Source organism: Kryptolebias marmoratus, linkage group LG5 (assembly GCF_001649575.2).
Source record: "Kryptolebias marmoratus isolate JLee-2015 linkage group LG5, ASM164957v2, whole genome shotgun sequence".
Taxonomy (NCBI): domain Eukaryota; kingdom Metazoa; phylum Chordata; class Actinopteri; order Cyprinodontiformes; family Rivulidae; genus Kryptolebias; species Kryptolebias marmoratus.
The window spans coordinates 23,363,144-23,379,056 of record NC_051434.1 but is presented as its reverse complement, the minus strand read 5'-3'; the positions used below and the strand labels follow the sequence as shown (position 1 = coordinate 23,379,056).

At 39.0% G+C, this 15,913-nt stretch overlaps 1 pseudogene; it reads left to right on the top strand.

Annotated features, from left to right (window-relative positions):
• Positions 1–6,620: 6,620 nt before the first annotated feature.
• LOC112449882 lies at positions 6,621–13,846 on the top strand (annotated as a pseudogene).
• Positions 13,847–15,913: the final 2,067 nt, after the last annotated feature.

The following is a 15,913-nucleotide window of genomic DNA, read 5'->3' as shown; positions in this document are numbered from 1 at the left end:
ATTCTAATTTTCTGAAATGATGAATTTGAGATTTTCATTTGTTGTCATTTGTAATCATCAAAATTAAACGAAATAAACATTTGAAATATATGAGTTTGTATGTAATGTATGAATATAATATACAAATTTCACTTTTTAAATGGAATTACTGAAATCAATCTACTTTTTCATGATATTCTAATTTTATGACCAGCACCTGTAAGTCTAGTTGTAACTTAAAAATAAACAAATGCATTTTAATCTCTCCTTAAGGCAATGTTACAGGTTTCCAGGACAGCTACAAATACTTTGGAATGCTACAGACAAATAGCAGCCACAACCAAATACCTATGAGGAGTGAGGCAGGTCCTGAAGAGCCAGCTGAATGGCAAGAACAAATTACAAGCCATCTCTCGCATTGTTCACTAATAGTGTTAATGTAAAAACAATCTGCCTTTTCATATTTTCTAATATCTAATGTATGAAAAAAACTGTTGGCACAACAAGCTTAAAAATTGTTATCATAATTGGTTATATTTTTTTTTCTTTTACCTCAGAAGAAGACACACAATAGATGGTAAGTAAAAGTGTTTTGCTTTGAAAAAGCACAGGAAGTCCACACCACAATGTCTGCAGGAGGGAATGGAGCACAGGTTAGAAATAAGTTCCAAGTAGTCTCTCAGTCTTAATATAAATATAGACTGAGCTCTTACTCTTTTTTTCTGTTTTTTAGGACTCAGGGGAGATAAGGATTCCGGCTGTCCAGATGTAAGTGATGCAGGAGATGTTTTCCAGAGAATATACAGTCAGGTAATAGGCAGTGAGCAGATTGGGCTGACTTCTCCTTTCCAAACAGGAGGAATGTGACAGAGAGAAACTTCAAATTGCACAAGGATCTAGAAGAAGAGATGAGGAGCTACATGTAGGAATCTGCTGAATGAACACAGGTACGTTTTTAGATAGATAGTTTCTTGTATTATAAAGAATAGGTAATCTCAGGAGGGCTGAAACAAGAACAATCACCATGTGACGTCAACAGTCCAACAAAGAATAATGTCTCAGCTCAGCCTTAAATACCAGTGTCTTCATCAAGGTGGATTCAGAACACCTGCAATTGACAACAACATAAATTATAGTGCTATCTGCTGACAAATACATGAACTGCAGTCATTTCTCTCAACCTGCAAAACAAGAGGGGAACATACAGGGGAAGATGGACAACAAAAATCCTTACAAATACTTCAATGAAAACTGTAAAAGTGCATTCAGGTTTAACCTGCTCTCAAGTGTTTTAGCTCATTCAGCCCTATTCTCAGAGGTACTCAGTCTGAACACTACAATTGGTCTGAACTGTTTTTTTTTAAATTTAGTTTAATTTTATTTTATAGATAAGGCAATGGGAAAGCATTGTTTGGTAAACAGTCACTTTCTGTGATGCTTCACCAGTACTCCAATTTAATCACACTGAGGGTAAATACATAAATCTGTGCTCCTGAGTGCTCATTAAGGATGCTCACTATACAGCTCCTTCCTGGAATGAGGAATTCACTGCTTCTGCATTGAGAGTAATGACCATCATTCATACTGTCAGCTTCCATTGCCTGTTGGTATGTTTAGCTACACATACTTTAGATTTGGAGGAAAGCAAAGCTATTGTATTTAATCATCTCCCAGGGAGAGATTTGCATTGAAATTCATAGGCAAATGATCAATGGCTCCTGCTGAAAAGCACAACGCTGCGTGCAGGCACCTTACAGTTTTTCCAGCATTTACTGATATCTGCTTTCATCTGGATATATTGTGGGCTTAAGATAACAGAAAAAAGCAACTAAAAATCAGTCATGTGAACAAATTAAGTACTGCAGCTAGAAGAAAAACAAGACATATAATATTCAAAAATAATAAAAAGATTAATGCCTGTTTATAATGACAACATATCATCAGGTACATCTGATGCTGCTTTGACACAGTTAATAATCGTTTTACATATCTGACTTCCTTGAACTTGTTTGGCCTCTTCAGTAGAAACAGAATAGCAGCACTGCTGTTTCCTGAGACAATGCATAGTGTTGCAATCACAGCTTGACCTGGTGAAAGGTAACATCTTGAACTTGTAACTGTCACTCATTGATTGGTTGATCAATCTGATTCATTCACTCATTTTTTATCCATTACCTTCTGCGTACTGACACTATATCTTTAGGAGAAAGAAAAATCTGTTGATTTTTCCATACAGATGTGTGAAGTGTGAATCTTGCAAAGTATTTGAAAGACAATGTCGAAATGCATTTGGTTGTTTATTTAATAATTTTTTTAATAACAACTTATTCCATTATTTATTAAATATTGGTCCATTTCCATGGTTAAACAATTACATTGAGAAAATTTCATAAATAATAGTCTCCGTTTTTTCTATTCGCACTTGTTCCTACCTACAGTCAATGGATAGAGAGCTACACCCTTAACAGGTCACTCATCCATCACAGGGTCTTGTTAATAATCACAATATTGTGATATTAATACAAAACTAAATTGTACCAACTTAAGGAATCAACTGTAGCAGTTCAGGTCATCAGTTAAAAAAATGTTACCTTTTCATCAGTTGAACTTTCAGACTTTTCTTCAACTACTGACCTTGCTACACTGCCTCCTTTGCTCCTGATTTGCCAAGCTCCATTGAAAATGGACGATTTTGGTGCTCTAGCGGAGCTGATTTGCCTGTATCAGCATTTATATGATCCCTCTACGAGAGATCACAAAAAAATAATCAAATGGCTCAAAACTCATAGAAGGAGATTACTGCTGCAGTCGATAAAAAAGTGTTTTTAGGCCACAGAGGGAAGAATTATTGGTCCTATGATGGGCGAATCACAACTAATAATACAGTACAGTTAACTATCCTTATAATGTCATTTATTTACGCAACATTTCATTTGAAGCAAATAAATCAATGAAAGTCAAACTGAATGCTTTAAGTTTAAACATCCTCTCTGTATCACAGCCATAAACACAGCCATAAATAGTTCTTCCTTCTGAATATGTGCAGCCATGTTTGGTGTGACAGCCGTCTGCTCAGTCTGCTGACTTTTTTTTTTACTGCATTTCCACGGGTTAGGCAGCTTGCTGCACCCTGTCTTTTCAGAGAATACTGCACCACAGTAAACATCAAGTATAAATGCCTACACTGCTCACTCAGGTCTGCACGCCATGCGCGGAGCCCTGCGCAACACTACAAAGCACGACTATTACTGAACCTTTAAAAGTGTGATCCCATGAAAGCTTGAACACACTCTACAGCCCTCTTTTTAAAAATGGGAACCACCATTTCGGTCTGCTACTCCGCAGGTGTTGTCCCGTCTCCACTGAAGAGATGTGTCAACCGTTACAGCCACATAATGTCCAGAACCTTCAGCATCTCAAACCAAATCACATCCACACCTGGCACCCTGAAACCGTGGAGCTTTGTAACTATACCTCGATGACACCTGTGATGATGAAGGTGGACTTGTCTTTGACTTGGTAGCAGAGATTAAGTAGATGCGTAAAGTGCTCCTTCTTTCAGCCAACAATATCCCCAATCGGAGTCAGCAGTTTCCCAAGCGCAGCCTGGAATCAGGCCTGTCTTCTCTGTCAGAGTTGCAGAATCATTTGCCAGACCATCTCTATCTCCTTTCTGAATTCCCCCAACACCCTAGTTTTTGCATCCACAACCACAGAAGCCACATGCCTTCTGGCCACCCTGTACCTGTCAGCTGTTTCAGGAGTCCTTTGATACAGCCAAGCTCCAAATGTCTCCTTCTCAGCATGACAGTCTCCATCACAGCTGGTGTCAATCAGCTGGTCCTTTGATTGCTGCCAGGACATGCACCAATGACCTTTAGGTCACAGCTTCTATAAGCCACATCTGCAATATCTGAACATGGCCCATTTGAATTCAATACCGACTTCACCCGGGACATGCAAAAAACTCTGAGGTGTGAGTTGAAGATCTAACCCACAGAGAGCTGTGCCAGACAATCAAAATTCACCCTCACTCCTCATCATTTAGGTTTATCAAGTGTGTCCGTCAGCCACCCTTGCAACCAGATCCAATTCAACAGCAAGTGGTGATCAGTTGAAGTCACCCAGGAGAACAACATAATCTCTAGATGGCACCCCTTCCAGGACATCATCCAAAAACTTCAAGAATTCCAGGTAATCTGAACTGCTGCTTGGTGCAACAAGAGTCAGAACCTTGCTTTCTGCAGAACAAAGTGACTCCACACCCACCCATTGCTTTTCTTACCGAACAACTTGAGACTAGGAAAGAGACCAGTTCCTTTCTAAAAGTTGGGTTCCAGAGCCCAAGTTGTATATAGAGGCAAACCAAATTGTATCTACCAGGTAACACTCTCCCTCACACACAAGCTCCTTATCCCTACCCACAAGAGAGGTGACATCCCACATCCCTAGAGCTAGTTTATGCCACCAGGTGACCTCCTATTTGATGTGTCTGTTGAATGTTTCTACTTCCTTGGCTTAGATTTTGACCGAGGTATTGTCCACATATCTGAACAAATGCCTCTATTGTTCTGAGAGTGAGGGCAATATACATGTGAATCCAGTTTACAGAACATATTAGCTTTAAAAGCTGAGATGTTTTTAAAGCTTTTAAACCTTTAAATGTCTGAGTTAAAAGGTCAAACTCCACACTCTGCTTTTTGAACTGAGAAAGCTCCTCGGATGAGAAGTAAAATGTCTTCAGCTACAGAAAAGAAGTCCAGTTGTTTTTGGTTTTAAAATTCGTTTAGATTTACAAGAATTACTGTTGCTGTGGTGTATACCAGCTCATTGGTCTCTGTAATGGTGTCAGTCGAGATACTTGGCTATGCTGCATTTACAACCCTGGATGACAGAAAATCTACACCAGCAGTAATCCTTGTCATACATGGCTATAAGTTCAAGCCTACAAGCAGTAAGGACCATTGTCCCCCATGGAACAGCCAGCTGTCAGAGCTGAACAGAACAGTGCATTAAAAAAGGATTTACCACAACTGCCAAACAATCCCTCAAAGCTCTGGGCACTAACCTGAGGAGGTACACTCGAGAAACAGAAGCCAAGAGAATAAACAGGGTATTCTCCACTGCACCATCCGAAGTGTATTCAAGAGAGTAGGTCCATCCAGAGCTAAGACTGAGACAGCCTGGATTGACTACAGGAAAGCCTATGACTCAATGCCCCACACATGGATACTAGGGATGAGCGAGTACACCACTATCTGTATCTGTATCTGTTCAACCATCTAAATTATCTGTATCCATATCTGTACTCAGTGGCCGGGGCATAACCCGGAAGTGAGCGTGACATACCACCAGCCAAACTTAGAGAAAGCAGATGGTAAAAAAAAAAACCCGACCGGAGTGAAGGCGGTGACCGACGCGACACAAGCCATTTTTAGCTCTGTCTCGTCAAATGCACGACGTATGTTACAAAAAAAAAGTTCACCAAGTAACTTTTAATATCATACAAACCAAAATAGAGGTGAGCTGAAGAAAACCTAAGGAGTACTGATTGAAGAGAGCAACGTGAGCTACAGTCAAGCCAACCCCAGAGAGATCAGTCACTGTTTGTGTGTGCGAGTCGAGTGAAGCATAGCTTTTGCTGCAGAGATGTGTGTGTGTTTAAGGAGGGGCAGGCACTCTGTGACTGGTCGATCACAAATCGTGAAAACAGTCAATTGCCCAATGAGGATTTTCCTTCAGGACGAGCATGGATATTGACAAGTTTTATTCGTATCATACTTGTACTTGTAAAAAATGCTATATCCGGCTCAACCCTAATCGATACTGGAGTGCTTGAAACTGTACAACATCAACAGGACACTAAGAGCCATCATTGAGAACTCAGTGAGAATGTCGAAGACCAAGACCATATATCAAGGTGATGCTTTGTCCCCACAATGTGAAAGGCAACTCTAGAGGTCAAATTAAAACCAACTGCACAAGTCAGCATCTAATGTGACATATACCAAGGTGATGCTTTGTCCCCACTCCTGTTCTGCATGGGCCTGAACCCCCTCAGCCAGATGAATGCAAAGAGTGGCTATGGATACTGGTTCCAAAGTGGATAAGTCACCTCCTCTACATGGACGACATCAAGCTGTATACCAAAAGTGAGCGAGACATCAACTCACTGATCCACCTCACCAGGATATACAGCAAGGACATTAGTATGTCATTCAGACTTGATAAGTCCAGTTGAATGGTGTCCAAGAGAAGCAAGGTGATCACAACGGACAGAGCTAAACAACCTGAAGGCAAAATTGCAGTTGTCCTGGACAGCTACAAGTACCTTGGTATACCGCAGACAAATGGCAACAAATGGCAAATGGAGGCAGAGGACTATTGAGCTTCAGAGCCACTATACAGGATGAAACAACCAAAATAATGGAGTACATCAGGGAGGAAGCCCCTGTTGTGGAAGAAATCAATTTCCAGGCACTGTTAGATGAAATCACTCAAACAGGTTTATTTCTGTATGGTGCAAGACATACAGAGAGCCTTAAAGACAATTAATAATTAACATCAGAGTCCCAGGTCCAAACAGGAGGCTCTGAATCAAAGCTCTACCTCCAGAGTCCACACAGGAGCTTATATCTAAGATGTTGGTAGGCGAGGAGGTGACAGGAAGCAAGGTCAGTCTGGTTTCAGTGAAGAGTAACATGGTCATTTGGTGAAAACCTCATAGGCTGTGGAATTCAGACAGAACATAGTCATGACTTGGAATTCAGACATTACACAGTCAGGTATTATCTTATAAAAACCTTGCTACCACACCCCCAATGAAGATCTGCTAAATGAATGTCTCAGGTAACAGAAACTCAACGTTGAAGAGGAGAAAAAGGGACCCTCATGTAGAGACAAGCCCCTGCACAGCATGTAGCACTGGCAAATTGAGGAAATGGCTGACAAATCCTACTAGTCATTAGAAAGGGCTAGACTGAAAGACAGCACAGAGGCACTAATCATGGCAGCAAAACAACAGGCCCTCAGCACAAGAGCAAAGGAGGCCGGACCCAAGATGCAGGCTGTGTAAAGATGCCCCTGAGACAGTCCAGCACATAGTAGCAGGGTGTAAGATACAGGCAGGCAAAGTGTACATGGAACGCCATAACCAAGTAGCTGGAATAGTGTACAGGAACATCTGTACCTAGTATGGACTCCACCAAGGGTGGTGGAAATTGGCAGGGCTGAGACACTGTGGGACTTCCAAATCCAGACTGACAAACAAGTGATGGCTAACCAACCAGACATTGTGGTGGTCAACAAGATAAATAAGAAAGCAGTGGTGGTGGATGTAAAAGTCCTAAGCGACTGTAACGTCAGGAAGGAGCACAAGAATCTCGAGAAATACCAATTTCTCAAAATTAACATAATCTCTCCCTAGTGCTGAAAAAAATATTTACACATATTTGTTTACACTTTTCTGTTATATCTTTTTAGAGAACTTCAGACTGCAACCATAACTATATAAATACCTTCAATATGCAAAAATTATGAATTATCACTGTGTACACTTTGGGGTTGGGTATGTGACCTAACTAAACATTGATTTCCATAAATTATTTCTTTGCACCATCTGCAACAAAACATTTACAGCAAATTGTCAAGACAGGGGGTCCCATATATTTCAATGATCTACTTCTTATGCATTAAATTGTGAATAAACTGACCCTCATTATGATATAGAAATGCATTATCACCTTTCTATCATCTTAATTAATCCTAATACTGGTGTGATAGTGTTGAAACAGTCTTGCAAACAAATGGGATCATTTCTGCAGGAAGTCATGTTGTTTGGGTGGTGCAGTGCGGCGCAGTCTGAACAAGCAAGTCTGTAGCCACAGGCAGATGGTGTGGGCTTACTAATTAGCACAGTGATGATAGAAATAAATAATAGAAAACATTTGCTCAATGAATCAGCTTACGTTTTATGACTGCATCAATTTGCAACTATGTAAGTTATAATTTCACTGTATGTTACATTATAAACTGCAGGCATTTTATCTGAAATGTAATATAGCAGCAGTGTCTTTGTAACACATTTCAAGAATAAAATGAACTTCAGATTTATTTTTTATCTGAAAGGATGCAGTGATGCACAGGATTAATAGTCTCTGATAATTCTTCATCCTCCTCCCAGGCATTCATTAACCAATCACTCCAGTGTGTGTACAGGTGTGTGTGGTCAGGCAATCACATCTTGCTATCTAGAAATAAATAGTTATATATTTTAATGATGGTGGGCGTTGGTTTGAGCATGTTCTAGGTCCAATTTTATGCATAGTGAATAAAATCTCTGTGACAAAATGATACTAATATTACAAGCAGAAAACAGATGGTGCTAATAGTTTCTTAGGCTGTTAGCCACTTCATCAGTTTAATCTTTCTTAAAAACTCTACCAGAAAATAAAATATTTTAACACATTTGAAGAAAGTCACTGAGGGGAAAAATAAAGTAAAGTTCAGCTTTACACATGACAATTTTATATAATACAACAAGGCCTCTAACAAGAATAAAGCAAGTCATTGTGCTAACAAAAAAAGCAGAATTAAGCATACCCATTTGATAAAATTTATTAAAAGTTAATGAAAGTCCCTGTTTTTATTACAAGACATTCAGTAAGTAACAATAAATATTTTAGAATCTGACCTAAATTTTTATGTTCACTCTAATAATTCATCAGGATGCTTTATTAATTCAAGGTCAGGGACGGGGCTTCAGGGGGGCTGGGAGAATGACACCCCCCCTGTTTGGGCCCCTCTGGGCATGGATAAGACATAGGACTTAACTGAGCTGAGCCTTTACCATGCCAGAGAAACTAGAATTAAAAGACCCTCCCATGATTGTATCCAGAGGAGCCCGGAGTATGGGCACAAGTACAGGCTGCTTAACATCACCCAGCACTCCCATTTAAACAGGGGTTATATAGGTTGCCCCAGTTAGGACTGAGTCATGGTTGCTAAAACCTTTACAAGGCTGACTGACCTTTAGTAGGTGTAGTAGGTGTAAAATATTGAATAAAATGTTGCATGACTGGCTTTATTTTCCCTCTTATAATTAACTTTTTGACACACAAATTTACTAGTGTATCGCTGATATTGTCTGATGTTGGCCCACCAAAACTGCCAGCACAGCCAGGGAGCTAAGGTAAATACAGGTAACAATTCTAACATACACTATTCACAATGCATGTGTCATGTTTGGTAAACTGACTCTAGAGCAGTGCAATTACACAGCAAAAACTAGAGAGTTGAAATTTCATGGTTAGACGTGTCAGAGTTAATTTTAACTCATTAAGTGTTGTTCTAACATTTAACGATTTAAATGGTGCCCAGTGTTGGAGTTATTTTGCAGAGTTGATTGTGTTAGTGTTGAATCAACTCTGCTGGGAGAAAAATAAGCTCCTCCCCTCTCCTTCCCAGTCCTTGTTTGAGTTCAATCTGAACACGACTCCATTTTGTTCATCTCCTGTTCTGCAATGGTAAGTCTGCAACTTAGTAAATCTTTTGTCCAGCACTATTAAATTGACAGTTAATGATGTGACTTTTTCTACTAATTATCACTTAATTGAATGGCAGTAGAGTATGTCCATTTTGCAACAATTTTGCACAACGTGTTAGCTAAGAGCCCATGTGGTAGCTACTGTCGAACTGACACGTGATACTGCTGTAATGGTAATTCTTACAAAAAATGTTTTGTCCGACCATACATTCGTGAAAAATATACTTCTAGTGCCGGGCGATATAACGATACATATCGTGGGTACGATAGAAAAGTGTCTCTCGTGATATATTTTCTTCTATCGTCTCTATCGTTTCTGTTGTTTCTATCGTTTCTGTCGTTTCTATCATAATTGTATCAATGATTCATGTAAATATTTCATAACGTAGGCTACGACGAATGTATTAGTGTTGTCACTTTGCATACATTCAGTTTATATAAGTGATAAATAATAAGAAAAAATAACTATTTTTGCGAAGAACCTCCATTTTGCCACATGACGCTGCTTTACGTGTGGGTTTGCGACATACTTTACGGCAGCGGCTTTCTGCGCGGCAGTGCTGAAAGATGGAGACGCATGAAGTATCAAACTCGAGGTCGCAACAAGTAGAGACAGCTAGCAGGCAGCCCAAGAAGAAAGACTTTTACCAAAACCAGGGGGACGTCTGTGATTTGGTTCAAGAAGTCCGACACGGAGCAGAAAAAGGTAATATGCTAACTCTGCTAATGCTAATGCTAACTCTGCTNAAACCTCTTCTATCACTTAAAGAAGAAACACGAAAAAGAATATTTACCAGTCCAAAAAGTGCAAGGTCAAACAAGTTGTAAAAGAGCCGGGGAAAGTTGCAAAAAGTGAAACTATAGCCGGCCGAAGATAATAGTCTGATGTATTTTGATATGGTTACGTCGTAACAGGTACATATATATTGCTGCACTAAAATGCAGCAGATCTCATTTGTGAAAGTTCAGTTAAATGTCACTTCGAAATAAAGCTTGAAAAAGGTAAGAAATGAGATTATTTTTTCATATTTTTCAGAGAATAACTGACAACGTACGTAATTGGGGTATATCATCAATGGACTGAAGTCATGTGCCCCAAAGTGCAGACGAATGTTACACATTAGCCCCTTTTCCACTGGCTCTAAAGGTCCCGGCTCCACTCTACTCAGCTTGCTTTGCGCACGTTTCCACCGGCTTTTTTTGGCCCTGGTTCAAAGCAAGGTCCAACTGGGCCGGCCTTGCTTTCGTGTGTGACGCAAACTAGCTCCTGTTCACTCATTGGTCATGGTTGTGGTCAGATTGAAGCGTAAGAAGAGCGAAGAAAACACCAATAGACAATTTTGGAACGGTAGCGAGGTAATAGGACCATAAACAACAGCCTTAGCTTACCCTGCAATGTTTGTCCCCCAGCTGAAGGCACTGTAAAGCCTGAAATCTCCGGCGGATAACTGCTGTCCGATTCCGTGCAACAATCGCGACATCCAGAGCGTTTCTTCCACTGTGCCTCTCTTCCTGAAGTCTCAGGAGAATCCCCAGAAGTTTAAAAAAACTGCAATAACAGAGGGCCAACGTTGTCGATAGCACTTCCGTTGTTTACACAACCGACGCCAAGCTTCGGTAGCACGGACACCCCCCACACACACACACACACACACACACACCGCAACACAAGGAGGTGTTCCTCTGCTATTGAGCGGACTAGCTGGTGTAGACTCGATGCATTCTTTATGGAGCAGAGTGGAGTAGAGCGGGACTTCTGAAGAAGAGCCCATGTAAAAGTGGGAATTGAGGACAGTGCTTGACCTATACCTTATTTTACTTTGTCTAGGTTTATCCCATGCTTAAATACAATGCTGATCCATGTAAAGTATGGTGACCTGCACAAGTATGTGAAGTTCGATGAGGTTGAAGGGCTGTTTGATTTTCATCAGTTTCATGAGAAAGGTTTGTTATTTTTTTTACCTCTGTGTGGGGCATAGGCATTATTTTTTTTACACATCTGTGGTGAGTAAAAAGAGTAAGCCACTATGTTCATTTTTAATGTTTTCCATACTAATCACATGATCAACATCAAGTAACTCAGTTAATTAGAAAATCTGGCTAATTCAAAAATTAGGCTCTAAATTTTGCCTTATTTTTTCAGTCATTGAACGATTTTGCCTGCCACCTGATGCCAAAGTAACATACAAAGATGCAACAGGTGCTGAAGTTGATGAGGAAATATTCAGTGACCTCCTTAGACAAGGCAATGTGGTACTGACAGTTTTCTGCATTGATGGTGAGATATAAAAGCATATTAAATCAACTGTCATTTTACAAAAGAACAAAACTGATGTTTATTTTCTCTTTCTTCAGAGTTCTCAGAATGGTCATCTACTTCTGAGTCTGACTCAAGCTTCAACTCAAATGCATCAACATCAACAATACTTATGGATGAGATGCCACGCAAGAGGCAAAAAACTGAGAATGCTAATAACGCAGTGTCTGCTAAAACTGTAGCAATATTTTTTGTGTGCCTCTAAATTCTGTTTTGTATGCCCAGACATGTTTTGTCATAATTACATAATCTGCATATTACATATTTCCATTTATTTATTCTTTATTTTATAGCTGGTTGAAGGTGTCCTACACAGCAACTCTGGTGGTGAAGAAGTTCTGCAGGAGTATGAAAAAATGGAAACCCTAACTGATGTCACAAGAAGACAAATGGTGAACATACTGGTGGCTCACATGGTCAATAAACATGGGTACGTTGGTTTTTACACTTTTTAATTTATGTAGTATTTGACAGTTTCATCACTAATTTGAAATTGTACATTAGGCACCTCCCCACTAAAACAATCAGAGAGGAGTATGCCCTTGGAATAGTGACACTCTTCCCATCTCTCAAGGATCCATACACCAAAAAAGGCTATGTAATGGGTTTTATTTTTTAACAATCATGCTGTTTTACTTTGACTCAAAACTGTGATTTTGCATTTAATTTTTTTTCCCTTTTTTTAGGAGCACTTTTATGATGCAGCAAGCAGCACTGGATACATTTCATGGCGTCTTAAAACGGTCCAAAGGAAGATTCGAAGAGGATCTCCTGTGCAACCAAGTAGCACCAATGACATTTCACCTGGAGGCCCAAATATCCAGAGAGCTGTGATTGTTGAAAAACAGCTTGATGGGAATGCCTGCCAGGAGGCTATATCTCTGCTTAACCACACCACAGACAGGTCCCTGATCTTTCAGAAAATGAGAGACACTTTTGAACACCGTCACAAACTTAATAAAGATGCCAGTGGAAGGACTGATATTCTGACGACGTTTCTGAGGTTCCTGGACACCAAAGGATTGGTAAGTGTTCAAGTGAATTGTTAAAGTCTTTAAATGTGAATTCTTACATTGTTATTATAGTTGGATTTCTACTTTTTATTAAAGATTGATCAAGACTTCAGTCTTCTATTCAGTAAAGAAACCTCATCCAGATTGCTGCAGAAGTGGGATGTGTTCTTCAAACCAAATGTCATCAAGGAGGCTAAGCGTCTCACTTCTACACCTGAGTTGAGAAGTTTGGTGCAGTCAGCGGAAAGTCCTCAAGGAGATGACCTGGCTAACACATCTAGTAAGTACCTAAATATATCTGAACATGGTTGACTGTTCAGAGGATCCTATAGTCATAAGGTTCTGATATTATATCTGAAAACTTTATAAATTTGTCCTCAGGCTATGACCAAGAAATGGCCTCCTTGTTACTTCTCTTACATCTCCTTCCACCGCCACCAGGAGGACAGAAGTCTCCAAAAATCAGTGCAGTCGATGCAGTTCAGAGACTTGTTGTCTTCCATAAGGTAATTGAAATTAAAAATATGATAAATAATTTGTATATTTCCTTTTATAGACATGCATAAATACATTTATTTTAATGAATTTCTTTTTTATATAACACGTATCTTAAAGCTGCATGTTTTGTTTCTTATGTTTGGTGTATATTTTTTACATTTTAGTCATGCAGCAGTTTAGAGGAGCATCTCCGAGGTCAGTGGGGTCTGCAGCCATACCTCCTTGCTGTTGGGCGTCAGAAAAGCAAGATTGACAGCTTCTACATCGTCATGGATAAGTGCCTCATCCCATGCCAGACAAACTGCTCTCTTGGAGCATTTGACGAGCTATTCAAAGTACATTTTGTGTTTAATGTCTCTTATGATGCTGCATTTCTATACATTTCTGCAGACAACAGTGTATAACATTGATGTTGGCAAAATGAAGGAATCACCCAGAGTTAGGGACATGAGAGCAAGGCTCCTAAACCAGCCCCATGTTCTCTCCTGTGAGTAAATCAGGCTAAAAAATCTTGACCTGTTTTATGTGTCAGAAATTGTATCCAAGCAGCCAGAAGTTGATCTCACATTTAAGACTTGAACATAGTTATTATTCTGAACCAAAGTTCAAATTGTTTTGTTCTCAGCAAGGCTGCAGGCATCAATTTCTAACATACACAGGTTTCCGAAAGCATCTTAATAATGTTCATAGCAATGTTCAGCAAATTTCACAAAGTTCAGCTATCCCAAGTTCATCACCTTTTAATCAAGTTGTTACATGTCATGCAGATGTTTTGGAAAACCAGTTAACCCCCTTAAATCAGTGTTGTTCTTCTGATTCTTCTCATGAGAGCACCTCACAGATTTCTAAAGATCAAACTAAAGAGATGTGTGCATCTATAGTGTCTAAATTACAGGGCAGTGGGATCTCTGGCAGTCTAGTGTCGTCAATTGTGGGGGATTTAGAAGAACTAACAATTGAGATTCACTTGAAAGCAAAGCAAACAGCTATATCAGCATTACCCAAAACTGATCCCAATATTTCTGTGATAAATGAGTCATTTGAACAATTAGAAAACCCATTCTCAAACCTAAATACAGAATGGAAGCAAAACAAATATTTCAACCTTAAATGGGGTGTTGTTGAGCCTGTGGAGATAACACTGGGAGTAAGATATGACAGCAGGCGAAATCAGAAATCTGGTACATATGATCAAGTACCTGTGAAGGATACTTTTGTATATGTGCCAATATTGAAAACATTGCAGTTCATGTGCAGAAATCAAAACATTTGTGCTATACTAAAGAGAGAATGTGGATCAGAGAAAGACACTTACACAGACTTTTATGATGGAAGCTATAATAAAACACATCCTTTGTTTTCAACAAAAAAAGATGCATTACAAATTCAAATATTCTATGACGATTTTGAACCAGCCCATCCCCTGGGCTCTAAACATGGAATTCACAAAATTGGCTGTCTTTACTTTGTTATAAGAAACCTGCCTCCTAAATTTAATTCAGTTTTAATGAATGTTCATTTGATATCGCTATTTCATGCACAGGATCTTCACAAACATGGTTTTGATTCTATTCTGGAACCACTAATGAAAGATCTAAAAAATCTGGAAAGCCATGGTCTCAGTCTTCCATTTTCTGATGAACCAGTATATGGCACAATTTCCCAAATCACTGGAGATAATTTAGGGATGCACACAATTCTTGGTTTTAATAAATCTTTTAGTAGCTGCTACTTTTGTTGACTTTGTTTAATAGAAAAAAGTGACTGTCAAACCGTCTTCAGTGAGGATGATCCTAAGGTAATACTTAGAGAAAAGACACATTTTGAAATGCTTTATAAATCTCTTGCAGAAAATCCACAGCTAAAGTCATTATATGGTTTGAAGAAAAAATCTTCACTGAATTCATTGAGGTATTTTCATATTTCTAACAACTACTCCTTTGATATAATGCACGATCTTCTTGAGGGTGTTGCTCAGTATGAGATCAAATTACTTTTTGAATATCTTACTCAAAACTTCATATCAGAACAAGATTTACTTTCCAGGATTTATAGTTTTGATTATGGGTATTTAGAAAGGAAAAACCGTCCCACAAAAATTATTTTGGAGAGTGCTGGAAATACTATAGGCTTGAATTCTGTTCAGACATTGTGTCTTGTTAAAAACATTCCACTTTTGTTTGGGGACATTATTCCTGCAGGAGATAAAAACTGGTACTTGTTGTTGTTGTTACTAAAAATAATGAACATTGTCTTTTCTCCTATCCTCACTATGGGTATGACAATATATTTGAAGCATTTGATTGTTGAGCACCATAGACTCTTTAAGTTCCTATATCCACATCGAAATTTGATACCTAAGCATCATTTTATGATCCACTATCCATCTTCTATTAGGAAAATAGGCCCATTGTTACATATGTGGTCCATGAGGTTTGAAGCTAAACACAAAATGTTTAAAGATTATTTTAAAAACTTCAAAAATATTACCAAATCACTTGCGAAAAAGCATCAGATGGCCATAGCGTGTCATTGGGAAACAATAACTTTTAAACAAAATGA